This window comes from Leptosomus discolor, chromosome 11 (assembly GCF_034619465.1).
Source record: "Leptosomus discolor isolate bLepDis1 chromosome 11, bLepDis1.hap2, whole genome shotgun sequence".
NCBI classification, from domain to species: Eukaryota; Metazoa; Chordata; class Aves; order Leptosomiformes; family Leptosomidae; genus Leptosomus; species Leptosomus discolor.
The window spans coordinates 19,137,197-19,151,138 of record NC_141401.1 but is presented as its reverse complement, the minus strand read 5'-3'; the positions used below and the strand labels follow the sequence as shown (position 1 = coordinate 19,151,138).

Sequence of the window (13,942 nt, the reverse complement as noted above, 5' to 3'; positions counted from 1 at the left end):
AGACAGTGCTACTGTTTTGATTTTAAAGACTAAAATACATAGTGTTTGCTCATGGATCTGTATGACTGCACTTAGTTTTTGTAATGTAAAATTATTTGGCAGCAATAAAGTTTGTTTAGTAAAGCTACTAAATTAGAAGTTAAGAGAAACGTTGTGCTCCCATTCAATGTCCTGGTCATGTAGCTGTGCCTGCCTTTTTGTGATAGTAGCCCTGAAAACTAGGAACAAACCCCAAGAAAACCCCAAAAAACCCTAATAATCTCCAAGCTTGCTTTGTCAGTATCATATAATTTATGTACTTTAAATAGTAACCACAGATACATTGCCTTGATAATTAATTTGTTGTTCTCTGTCTTAGTGTTTTGGTATACTTTATCATTTCTGAGGGCTGAAGACTGCTTCTGTGTACTTTTTATAAGAAAAGGTAATTTCATGGTAGCTCAGAATAAAAACGTGTTTCACCCTGCACTAATAAAAAATGCTTTCTAAAGGATAAAAATAATGCAAATACTTGAAGAAGTTATGAACCAAAACAAGGAATAAGTTGGTGTTTGCTGAACATTTGAAATGTACTTCTAATATGAGTCTGAAAAGTGTACTTGAGTAATTAGCCAAAGTAACAAGTTCGGACAAACAAGTGACAACACATTGCAAATGAAGTATCATTTTATTATTGTTGCACAAAAAAATAATTTACAGCATGGATAAACTCTGATGTCCTTCTTCTGCAAATTGTGTGTTGTAACGGGTGTCACACTTGCCGTGGTATAATGGTGCAAAATACCTGTTCATAAAAGGGACATGTGTTCCGTGACTGAGGAAAGGGTTTATGGTTTGTAGTGAGTATGATGTTATATGATGCTCCAGTTGGAATGTTTGCTGGCTTGTTCAGAAAGTCTTTGTTTACATATCTCTGCTCCTTTCATCCAAGGAATACAGTATGACCAGATTTCAGCCAAAGAAATATATTGATTAGCTATGCCCTAGAGTAGCTTTTTAACTTCATTTGTGTACATTAGAGAAATTCTACGTAGTGCAGCGCTATGAGGTGGAGCCTGGTAGCTGGAATTTGCATGTATGCATTTTCAGAGAAAGACTGTTCCTGTTTTAATGAGTATTTTTTTGTTTCAATTTGAATCATGCTATGAGCACTGCTGATCTGAACACATTCCTTCCAAACCTACATGTTTCTAGAGTGGGTCTGCATAACTCATCTTTAAAATAATTAAGTAGCGGCAATGCCATCGGGGGTGCTTCGCTTGAATATTCCAGAAAGTAGTAATGGGGCTTGAGAGGAAGAAAAATTATGCATGAGGCTTGTATAGTAGATAATTTCCTCATGTACGTATGGTAAAATAAATTGAACAGCCCAAAAGCAAGGAAATTCTGTGAAAACTTGATCTATTTTGTTTATGTTTTCTCTAACAGTATATTATAATTACTGTTGTTAGCAAGTTACCTGCTGAGAATCAAACCAAATGAGGGTTTGCTACTGTTGTCGTTCGTAGAGCAAAGTTCTGATCCTGAATTTGGTTGTGTTTAGACAGACTGCCTCAATCCTTCTGAGCCCCACAGTCTTCTGCCTGAGTCTTGCTGCTTTTAAAATGTGCTATTCCAAAAGGCTGAATTTCATTAAATAGTAATAAAACTTGGCCTACTTAAATCAAAGGCGTATCTCCTTTTTTCTTTAAGCAAACACCTGCTTTCAGGAGGATGTATGATGAATATAAAACTGTTACAAAGCTCAAATACGACTTTAGCCGTTCTTTTATTTTTGTCACCTTACCTGCTATGGCTGAGGGAATACTGGCTGTTGTATTGGTTGACCCAATAGTCAGCAAGTTTAATACAGTTACAGAACATAGGTTTGTCATATGGATGGTAACAAGGACAAGTATCTATCTTAAAATTAGCTGATTTTGTTAAAACAGGAGCTTTATAGGCCATTGATAGAGAACATTGAATACTATTCATTAAGTAAAATTTAGCTTGGGAGGGTTATTTCATTTGGAAAATTATGCTGCTTGGCTCCTGAGGATGACAATGTAAAGTAAATGCCAAAGGATATCTCATTATTGTGAAGCAGTGGGCTGCTGATTCTGGGCCGCCTGGGTTTTTCACTGCGAGCAGTAAGGAGACAATGAGCCATCAGAAGTCTTACTCAGTTGTAATGTGAAGTGATTAAATATTCCCTGCTGGTTGTTAGTTTCCTGGCTAAACAAGTATGCTGGGCTCATTTCTTATTTCTTCTCAACTAGCCATACATCCATTTCCACCTTCCTGAAACCTTTTACAGGTCCAGGGACAAATAAATCACTTTTAGTATATTCCCAGGACAGTCTCAACTAAAAAAAGGATATCAACATGAAGGATAATTGCAGTGTTGAGCTGTCATCCAGTCCCCACAGGTACCATGAAAAATTACAGCCAATAAAATAACATTTTTCAAAATGTGACACTACTCTTAAATTTATCTTCTGCAATAAATGGGTTCTAGAGAGAATTTCTGTGCACTTGAGTACAAACTATTCTTCAAGTGCCCAATAATGGATTGTAGATGAATTGTATTATTAATTTGTAATAGAGTAAATGTTTTGCTTCAACAGTCACTTTCGGGAGCTCAGACAGTAATTTTCTCTGCTTTGTTATCATCTTAAAGATATTTATCATAACAAGAAAAAAAAAAAGAAGAAGAAAAAAGTTCAGGATTGAGCTAAAGCTGTCCAAAGCCATGAAATCTGGTGTTAAACCAGAAACAGAAGTCTTAATTCAGCCTATTGTGCTTTAGTGAATGGTCAGCCTATGCAAATCTTTCCCATTGTCTGAATGTTCCTTAGAGAGGACCACAGTGCTTAAAAAACTTACTGTGATGGTGCCAGCCTACTGATTATGAGATAGGTTCATCCTTATCCCAGTTTTCTAGATCTTGAGCATGATGATAACATAGATTTAGTACGAGTTTTCTGTGGTTCTAAACAAATGCAAAGTGTGTATCTGCAGTTCCCAGGATTTGAATACGACTGTTATTTATGCACTATTTATACATGTGTATCCCCTGACAATGCAAACCAAGAGCATCATGAAATTAAAGGGATTTGTATTCCCACACGGAGAGGTGAAAAGACTGTTCTGTGAGGATCTGCTGTATAAATACGTTGACAGCAACTGGAGAGATTTTTTTTATCCTAATATATATTATCTTTTTCTTAATGGACTTCAGCACACAGGCTGTCAATCATTTATATATTTGTATTTTGGACATAGCTGCAATCTTATGCATAAATCAGCTTCTAAAGACTTTCCGGAAAAAGTTTTTAAAAGAAACTGATGACTCCTGTGATAGTGGTACAGCCCTTATTGTTGAGGATATTCCCCCATTGTTTACTGTGAGCGTTACTAACAGAGCTGGTCGGTGTAGCTCTGAATGTATTACTTTGCTCCTCTTACTGCTACAGAAATACCCAATTCTTAACACCAGAAATGGACAGAAATCTACACAGAGTAGAAAATTGAGTTGTTACTGTGCAGCTTCAGGTCTTCATGTAACGGAGTAGCTTGCTCTATATGCAGTAGACCGTATCTGAGGAAACACATTGGTGCCACTGATGTGCTAGTAAGTTCTTAAGTAAACTGCTGTACTTCAGGTATAACAATTACAACTGCTAAGCACATGCTGATGGTAACCCTTTAGAGTTAATCTCTCTCTCGTTGGTGAGAGGCAATAACAACCACATCGAAGTGTATGAGAGCAAAGCCTGAAAAAACGAGCTGTGACGTTGAGCTAAGCACTAGAACACACTGCAGTGCTCAGCAAAATGGGAATGTACCTTGGAATGGTTAATGTCTACAAACTAAGCAGTCTGATGTCCTGTAAAGAAAAAAGCATTTACAGCATTTTAGAAGCATACAAGTATTTTCAGTTGTTGTAAGGAATATAGAGACATTTTGTGTCTCCCTGCTCCCATCTTGCATCTGTAGTTCTTTTTTCTGATTTTTTTTCTACTCAGAGCAGAAAACGCAGTGGTTTGGAGTTTTTCTAATTTATATAACCATTTTTATTATTTTAGCCATATAAACTAGTTATGCTGCTGTTACTAAGGCAATGTGACACATCACTAAATGACAGTTTGGTGGTTTTCCTTATGTGGTACTGCAAGATACTCACCCATTTGTAAAGGTGAATAATGTAAGGGGGTCTTCTGATAATAGACTTCTGTTGGGATCAGAAGTAAAAAACTGGTTTTGGAGGACCCTAACATAGTGTCTGTGTTTGCTTCAGCTGTCTCTTTTCCCTGGCAAGTTGAGCCATTAATCCAAAATTCACTGAGTTAGGAGCCCTGAGATAGGATGCCCTTTAAGCCGTTGAGGACTCTTGTGTTCTGTTTCTTGTGAGTTTGGCTCAATGCTGTGAAGGGATAACAACATGCATGTATACCTGGGAATGTGCCAGGGAGGTCTCGGAAATACATGTGTTTTGCAAAGTCTTTGGATTAAGGGCAGTTTAAGAATTTGTGCTACCAGTATTGCCAGAGCCAGTTGTTTATTTAGTGCAGGGTTTACTTAGTTCTTTGTAAATGGTTACAAAGAGCTGTAGTAAAAGCAAATGGTGCAACAGGTTATGACTTTTTGCGGGACCTTGTGTCAAGGCCCTTTGAATTTCTTACTTAGGGGTTTGCGTAGAGCGTCATTTCTTCGCAACATAACTTACATAGGCAAACACAGGAGTTCACATTTTAACAAGTCTCAGACAATTTTGAAGGCAAACTAATAGCGCTGAAGCAAGGCAGTGGTGAAAATACTGAACTGTAAGAAGTGTGGAAAACAAAATAAAGATTTGCTTGCTTCTGTTGGTAGAAAGAAGTGAAAAAGATATCCCAGGTGTTAGTTATTGCCAGGACCTTGTTTTATGTTACGATATATTGTTTCAAACCTGCCCTCGTATGCATGAGAAAGATTCCTTTAAAATTGCTCCGCCATCAACTTCTAAGTGGTATCCATCCTAGTTCTGCTGTTAAGTGCAAGTTAGTTTTACTGTAAATGTCTTCACATTTCAGCCCATTGTACTGCATAAAATTGTTAGTTGGACTGGGTCCGTTGTTTTCTGTTTCCCAAGCTGTATTCAGAGAGCAATGTCTGTTTTCTGTTTGGCTGAACTGGTGTGTATTTTCACGATGAAATGGTGCCACTGTTTCTGTTAGAAATAAATAGCGATAGTACGAAGCAAATAGAACACTACATGTCAATACTGAATCCTAGTAAAGTGGTTGTCAGAATTGTAAGTCATGCTTATTTCCTTGTCTTTGAAAATAGTGTAGCAGAATGTTGACTAACATGCAATAGGAATGCAAGCTGGCACAAGAACACAATTCTAGTAAAGGTCCAAGGTTTTACCCTGGCACCCATTTTGCTGAATAGACATGATTTCACTTAACATTAAGTTACCATGTGTGCAGGGTTTAAAAGGAATGCTGGTCTCTTGTTCACACCTGTGGTGGATTAAGGTTGCGGTATGGGCAAAGTATCCTCTCAGCATTTTTAGTGGAGAAACCAGCTACAGACATTTTGTGGCCTTCAGCAAATGCTTTGTAGGTATATACCTCAGTTGGAAGAAAATTTGCTTTAGTCTTTTATATTAAAAATCTCTTAAACATGTTTGCAAGAGGTCATGAGCATGCTCAAAGACACTTACTACAGGTAAGCTGATGTGCAAGGATCCGTTTTTGTGCCAGAACCCTTGGTTCCCAGTCAAAGTGCAAACTAATTTAATACCATTAATGAGTTTATTAGTGCAGAGATCTTCATCCATTCCCCTCAATGGGTGAAAGACAGAACAGAAATGAAAGCTAGTTTGGGATTCTGCAGTTAAATGCATCTGGATGAAAGCCAAATCATGCTGTGCATTTCTTGTAATGCTATAAACAGTCTGAACATAATGTTATCACCACTTGTTTCAGGCAGTGTTATTTTGTCTGTGTTGAAAATATTCTGGAGGACTGTCATTGAGCAGTAAGAGGCGTGTTGAGTTTACAAGGCAAGTGTACTAAGTGGATAAACTGTGAGGGAACCCAGGTTACTGTTCAATAGAAGAGATTGCTTAGAAGCTTTGGAAAACTTTCATGAAAATTGTTCCTGTTAAGTGACTAAGTGGAAGTGTGTTGGGACGTGTGGTTGAAGGCTCTTTGAAATGGCTTCGAGTTCCACTGCAGCTAGTCTTCACAAGAGAAGAGCACGCTAACAGAACTGTAATACTTGGTCTCAGTTGTAGCACTTCCTTTTACCGTGAAAAAGCTAGACACTGTTTTAACAAAGGACTTTCTCAGTAATGGGTTTGGTTGTTACTGTATTGAAATATACAGGGAGGGAAAGCAAAAGAATACCACCAAAGACTAGTGACTGTCCTTGTACCTGTACCCTGAGTGCAAATCATTCAACTCTAGTGAGAAGCACTATCGATTTCTGCAAGGTGGGAAACAAGACAACCTGACTTAGACTATATTAGTTCAAATGGGCTGCTGTGGCAAGCCTAAACATAGTTCAGACACTCTAAGGGTGTGAGGAATCACAGTGCCAATTTATTTTTTTCCTGTCTATGATTGTTTACAAAATTAAACCAAATAATTGAGTAATTAAGTAATGAAGACACACACTTGTCCGTTTATTAAATCATAAATATGATAGTGAATTTCTTCATGTAAGTAGATTGATACAGTCACCTTGAGTATGAAAATGCTTTTAGCTTTGTAGTTCAAGTTTTCCCAACCACTCTTTCTATCACATATCAGCTTGGAAAACCAGAAAACAATACTGCTTGTGCATAGAATGCATTTGGTAACCTGTTACTGTTTCCCAATCCAGTAACTTAATGGAAAGTCATGGAAAAGACGCATTAAAATAATGCTGAGTGGCCTTTGAGAACTGGCACATTCTACTTTGTATGTTTTTCTTGGTAAGAAGTTCATACATGACACAGATTTATCTAAAATGTATAACTGTGTATTTTAGTGTTCAGATTATTGGCACTGAATATTTTGAATAGCTGAATTTTGTTAAAAACTCATAATTCATATTTTCCATTGTGAAAAAAAAGGGTGAAAAATTAAAATAAGCCCTTTGATTTTATTTTCTATGACTTTGTAGAATTTTCTGGTAGTAGTCCGCATCTAAGGTAGATTTTCTGAATTTTTGTTTGCAGCCGTTTGGTGATACAAATATACATGTGTGTGTTAAATACAGTTACTGGGCCTGTGCAATAACCATTGGCTTTGGGGAGCTGCTCTTCATCTCCTCGGATGACATTAAAGGAGAAAGAGGAGTTCAAAAAGCATTGTTGTTCTCTTTTGATACAACTTGCTCCAGGGAGCAGAGAGGAATGTGAAAAACAGGTGTCTCACGGATTTCACCAGACATTCTTGTTATATTCTTTTGGCTCAACAGATGAGTTCCAGATATCCGTAAAACTTAGCTCTGTTTGGCTGTAATCTAGCTCAGAAAAACCATTGCACTGAATGAGACAATATTCTATGCAGAATGAGTCTGAACATAATAGTATGAGATGTTTAGAAAGACTGGTTTTCTTCTTGCATTGGAAGGGTTAAATATTCCAGTCTGAGTAGCTTTTTATTTATTAGTTTGTTATATGTGTAACCTACTCTTAATGAGGGAAGAAAAATAGCTATAATCCACTGAGGAAACTATTGCCATGGTAGTTTGATTTTTAAGCTGCGCTTTGTAGAAGTAAAGCATTGTGCAGGTTTTTCCTGCGTGATGTAAAGGGGATGGGAGTACCGGAGGAGGGGATGGGCTCCTTTGAAAAAAATAGAGGTTTTCTCAGGGAATTGCTTTCTATATGGACCTTAGAGTTCCTTAAATCCTTAAATAGAGTTCCTTCAATCTTTTTATTATACCGTAAACTGAATCTGTATGAAGCATACAGTCCACATAGACCATAGGAAGAAAGAGGCAACTGGAAATAAATCAGTAGCAGAAATGTCAGCTCATTGCCAGCGCATCAGTAAAATGGCTGGTTTGGGTTGAAAAAAATCTATTTCATGCCTTGGGAATGAGACCAAAATTCCTATCTACAGTCTGAACTGAGTAATATATAGTGCAATTGTTCTTGTGTTTATTTTCTTTTTATGACAAGTATGGAATGCGTAGGGATCTCACAAGAATGTTGTTTCAGCCCAGGTACAATTGTTATCTTGGCCAACCAATATGTAAAAATTAATCAGGTACACAACCCCTGTGGATATTGTAGGTCGCAGAACGTGGCACCTACTTCAAGCACTTCTCTTCCCGTGTAATAGCTTGGTCCCTTGAGGGCTGCAGTTTGGAGCACCGTAAACGGCTTATTGTCAGTGTGCTGCTGAGGAGGGATCTGTTTCATACTTCTAGTCAGACCCGATGCAACAGTTGTTCCCCATTTCCTTATGTGTTCCCTTTACTGAAGGGGATAGAAGCACATGCTTAAAAGCTGTAACTGCCACACTTACCAAAAATTCTATGTCAAATTACTGTGTAAAACAGTATCCAGCGACATGCTCTTGAATAACATGCTACCCCATACAATGGAAAAAACCAACGAATCAGTGCTGTCAGAATCCTGTGTATCTATCTTCAGTATTCAGTTTTGTCCATCTTTGTCAAAGTATAATATATTTTTAATTTGCTTATTCAAAGCAGTTTATCAGACTGCACTTCTGGTTAGTCTGATGTTTCACTTCAAAAGTTGCTGCTCCCCATATCATTAATTTTGGGTTATGCATTTAATGATTAAACATTTATTTAATAGTATTGTTATATGTTCCATGAATTATTTTGGGAGAAAGTGTTTGTGGGTGTGAGAAGTATGTGGGTGCTTCCATGTGTGAGGTCAAGATTGCTACTGAGATTACTTACATCTGTTGCATATGGATGTCATGCATGCAAAGCTGAAATGTGGGGGTGTGTGACAGTTAAAGATGTCTGCTTTCGGAGGCTGATAGCTGCACTCAGCAAAAACCACTGGTTTCTAGTTCTCTGGGAGTGTGGAAATTGCATCTGATCTTAGTTTTCCATGGGTTTATTTCTTTCTTTGGGACTTAGATTAACTCCAGAATTACAACGTACCTCAAGTCAGACATAGTTTTGATCATGCAATACTCAAAGCTTTGCATGGTTTCTGTAAATCAGCTCAAAATCGTTAAAAGCTCAACTCTGGTTCATTCAGGTTGGTGAGTATCTGTGACTTCAGCTTTATGATGATGCGTACAAGCAAGAGAGTAGTGTAGTTACAGATGCTGTAGAACATCACTAAATTCCAGTTTTGAGTTATTTTAAATTATTGCCATTCTATACTTCTAACACAGCTTTATCCTGTACATAGTGTGCTTGATTCTCATTAGGGCTTTATAGAAGAGGAGGCTTTGAAGCTTACCGTAGATAAAGAACCACAGTCCAACAGATTGGTTCACATTGAAAACACATAAATCATCTCCTGAAAAGGAAATACTGCGAAGGCAACTTCAGATCATAACACACTGCCTCCAAGACGTCAGCTCAACACTAACAGTCAAGGAAATGAATGGTTAGTGTCCTTAAATGTCTTACCAGATTCCCTTTTCTTCTGCTAGTCACTTCAAACATTATTATAATTTTATTTTTATTCATTATTACTGAACACTTGGTGTAAATTTTACAGGGAAATTGTTGTAGCTGGCCGTAACTCATCCAATTAGACTTGTAGTCTTTTGTAGAGTGTGGAAATGTCTCATTTTATGTTGTGTGACTTTGATTTATGGAAACCAAAGAGAAAAGGTTGGAGTCATGCCCTGTCTTAAGATTATTGATTCGACATTGAATGTGCCTAGACTACTTGAGGTATCAGAGTTGCAGTGAGTTCTGAGCATGGCTGAAAGCACCTGACCTTTAGAGCTGAAGCTAGTGGCCAGGGTTGTGGCATAGTGACCTTTTGGTCTAAAGTGAGTCACAGTTCATTCTGGGTGATATGATTTGGGCTTTTGGGGGGTTTATTCTTTGCCATGTTTGTAGTTTGGGGTTTCAGGGGGGTTTTAAATGGCAGGAGTATATTTTGGGAATCACTTTCACTCCCAACTTCAGTTACTGTGTTAGTAATGTGAAAATGTCTGAGGGCGGTGATGTTATAAATGAGCTTGCTGCCAAGATGGTTGCAGACCTTTATATCTGCCCTTGTTGCAGATATATAGAAATAAATACTTGGCTTAATCATCAGCAGCCCCAGTTGTTGTGTGACTTACATTTGAGAAAAACTCAGATGTGAGCTCAAATGAAGGGCAGATTGATTTTATTATCAGGTATGTAGTCTATTCAGAGTATCGTTTGCTTTTGCCTTTTTGAGGTTTTAGCCTTCTCTACCGTTTTCCAGATTTTGTTGTACTTTGAATTTTTAAACCCACAGATTATCCACTATTCATCAACCCTTGTTACTTTGCCACAACTCCCTGCTCCACCCTCCCCCACGCCCCAAGAAAAAAAAAACACCACAAACTAAACCTTTGTTTTGGTGATTAGTTTTAGGCTTATAGATAAATACATGCAGTAAGAAAAACAGTGAATAGGAGGTTGCTGATTTTTAAAAACAACACTGTTTCATGCTTTGTGGAGTAAATAATGACCACATCTGTAAGAAAGCCAGAGTTGATATGACATAGAATTGCAAATCTGACCATGTGTAGTATGGCTGGAGGAAGGGAGTTAATTTTGAGCTGAGGCACTTGATGCAAACCTCTGTGGGACATGACACCAGAGTTCTGTTATCCTGTCATTTTACAGTAGAATAGATAACCTAATATTTTCAAAATAAATCTAAGTTTTCGACAATTGCCCATTGAAACATAGCTAAACAAACATGCAGTATCTCTGTCTGTCTGTGGAAAGGTCAAATCCTGTGTCATGTGGTAAGAGCCATGTTTGTGCTACTAGGTCATCACATGCTTTCCTGTGTCCCCGCTTCTCTTTTATCTTGCTACTGTTTATTAATGACAGCTTTTTTCTAGATGTTCATGCCAGTTCATTGCATCACAAGAGAATCTGAAAACTTTCCTAAAAATGAGAACTTCTGAAATTCTGGAAAACATTGACTTAGCATTTTTTCTGCGGTTCAGTGTTTCTTCCAGTCCATCAATTTCTTCAACCAAATAGCAGAATGATCCGAATAGCTAATTCTAGTATTCATGTAGCAGATTGTGGTTCTGCAGCTAGCTTTTGAAGGCTTGTGATGCTTGAGGAGGAATAAAAGAAAGAACCACTTATAGTGCATCTATGTTGTAACATACGACTCTACCACTGCAGAAACGAGGCTGATGTGAGAGCTGTAAAAGTATGGAGCAGACAGTAGGAGGGTTTCATCTCATGGACCTTTAGATGCCAGCATTGAAAACATTTATATTTGAACTACTTATGTAGATTTTCTTTGTAGTCAGCAGAAACAACTAGGCACTTCTAGATGCTAATTCATTACTTCCACTGGTAGACTTTTCAAATAAGTCACTGTATCATAGTCTGGAAGCCCCCATGTTACTGGAGCTAGATGAGTTTAAGCCTTGAAGACTGGTAAATGAAAACACTATAGATTTCAAATCTTCCTTTCTCTGTGTTTACTTCTGCAGAACAATTTTGCAAAATGCTAGAACTGTGCTCTAGCAAAACTGGCCGCTCCCTTACCCTTTTGGCACAGGCACGCTATAAATGCCTATGAAAAGAGAGATGACTGATGTGTGTTACGGATTGTTTGCTAGCATAGCTTTGCCACCCAACCCATCTGGGATAAACACCATTTACACAACAAAAAAGTGCTTTTGATGATGCAGCTTCTGTCATTTCCCTGAATACAGTAAGCTACAGAAGTGAAAACATTCATGGTGGTATAACTGCCTCTGTGGTACAGTTTTTGCTGGTATAGTATGGTTGCAAAACAAAAAGAAAAAAAAAAAAAATCACGCCTCTAACCAGCAGTACTATATGGGCAAAAGCTTCTCAAGTAAGCCTGGACTCATTTGGGAACAGGTGAAATAGAAGTCTCACAGTATTAGTCATTCTTCAGCTCTTTCAACCTAAATTGAATAATGTGAAAGTAGCTAAATGTATTTCCGCTAGTCATGGTCTAAATCTAGCTGGAACAGCTTATGATAATTTTACATATCCACACAGAGAGCTTTGGTCATATCAAAACATAAATCCTTTTCCTCATATCCAGTCTAATCTACACCACATACAGCTATGAGTTCTTCAGCCCTCTTGCAAGCCCCTTTCAGTTTAAATGTCTGTGTCTTTTCCTGCCATCCTTAAAAGAAAAGCAGAGGGTTACCCATGGACTATGTAACACCCGAACATTTGCTTGTACTGGTACATGCTGTCCCCAGAGAGCTAATGACCTGTCCCGTATTGCTTTGATCCTGCATGGTTTAGGTTAGTTGTGGGTGGCAGTTTTTATGAGAGCCCTGCAGCAATTGTACCTGGGGGAGTTTTGTGGTTGTGGGAAGAGAACTATTGGAAGGGATGAACGTTTCGAAACTGTCATGATTGATTAATATGTTTTTCTCCCTTTATCTGTTCTCTTATCACTGCAGACTGATTCACAGAAAAGCCCAACTCAGACAGAGATACTGACAAAGAAAAGACCCCATCTAGATTTTCTGAAGTGCTTAGCAGCCAGGAGGTGGCACAGATGCAACCTTGGTTACATTTTCAACAGTACATGAGTAAATCACATTAAGGTGCTTGCTTCCTAAAATTTGGCCTTTTACTTGAAGCTGAGAATTATGACATTTAAAGCCATTTCAGTCTGAAAGCAGATATTGATCTAAAATGATACTTCTGATGTTGATAATTAACTATTTAACCGAAAATTTCTGCTGGTTTGTTTCACCTAACTGCTCACTGCCTGTACATGACTATAGTAAAAATGGTGTTCTGCTGTATTCTGAGCCTGCCTGGTTCTTGCAATTACACTTAAATGCTCTCTGGTCAGCTGTTCAGCCCCAAACAGTTCAACGGAATACTAACTTTATGGTGTGTACAGGATAGTAATGTATACTTCATGAGAGACAATCATAGCTACATGGGAATTTCAACTGCAGTAGAAACAAGATTTAAACAATCTTATTTTAACATGTCAAAAGAATAACAAGTAAGTGTGGCTAAGTTTAAAATGCATTTTTCAGGGTGCTTGCCTTTACCACGTTATGATACGATGCAGACGCAACTCATTGATCTTATCAGTGCTGCAGGGTTCTGCAATCAGTTGTACAGTCCTGCAAAATGGCATTAAACTCTTAAACGTTGTTTTGTTTGTGTTGGAAGACACTCTTGGGATGCAGGGCAAAGAACCCTTCTTTTTCCCCACTACTTGTCAGCTATCTGATGCCATTGTCATTGTGCTGGAAATCTGGTAGAAACAGCTAAGCTTTCAGAAAGTTTGTTCTCTTAAAAAAAAAAAAAGTTTATTTGGCCATATTGTTCTTGGTTTCATTATGACATTTGGATTGTGGTTTTAGGGTTTCCTATCAAAAAGCAAGTAAAGGAGCTTTGCATTTTTTCCTGTATTCAAATTCAGTAGCTGCAAAATCTGTTGTCACACTTAGAAATTTCCTCAAAGGCCCAAAAAAAAGAAAACAAAAGAAAACAGCAGTAGAGAAATTAAAGTTAACATTCCTCATGATGAACTAGCACAATAAACAATTTAAACTCAATTTTAAGTATTCATTGGTTTTATCAAAGGAATGCCTGTCCTTTGGTTTAGTAATCTAACTAGCTAGAGTTGGAACTACCTCGTGCTTGTGCCTGTTTGTGTATTTTGGCATTTCAGTGGAAGTGTGGCAAAGTGTAAACCTAAACCCCTCACTTTGTCTTTAGGGCAGTTTACCTGCTGGAGATCATGCTGATACTCTAATAATCAGTTGCTTAGGCTATCACAGAGGTTAAA

The 13,942-nt window shown here is 37.8% G+C and overlaps 1 protein-coding gene across 1 annotated transcript in view; it reads left to right on the top strand.

Moving 5' to 3' along the window:
* The window catches only part of RORA (RAR related orphan receptor A), a 368,947-nt gene that overhangs the window by 171,572 nt on the left and 183,433 nt on the right, over nucleotides 1-13,942 (top strand). The window lies entirely within an intron of this gene.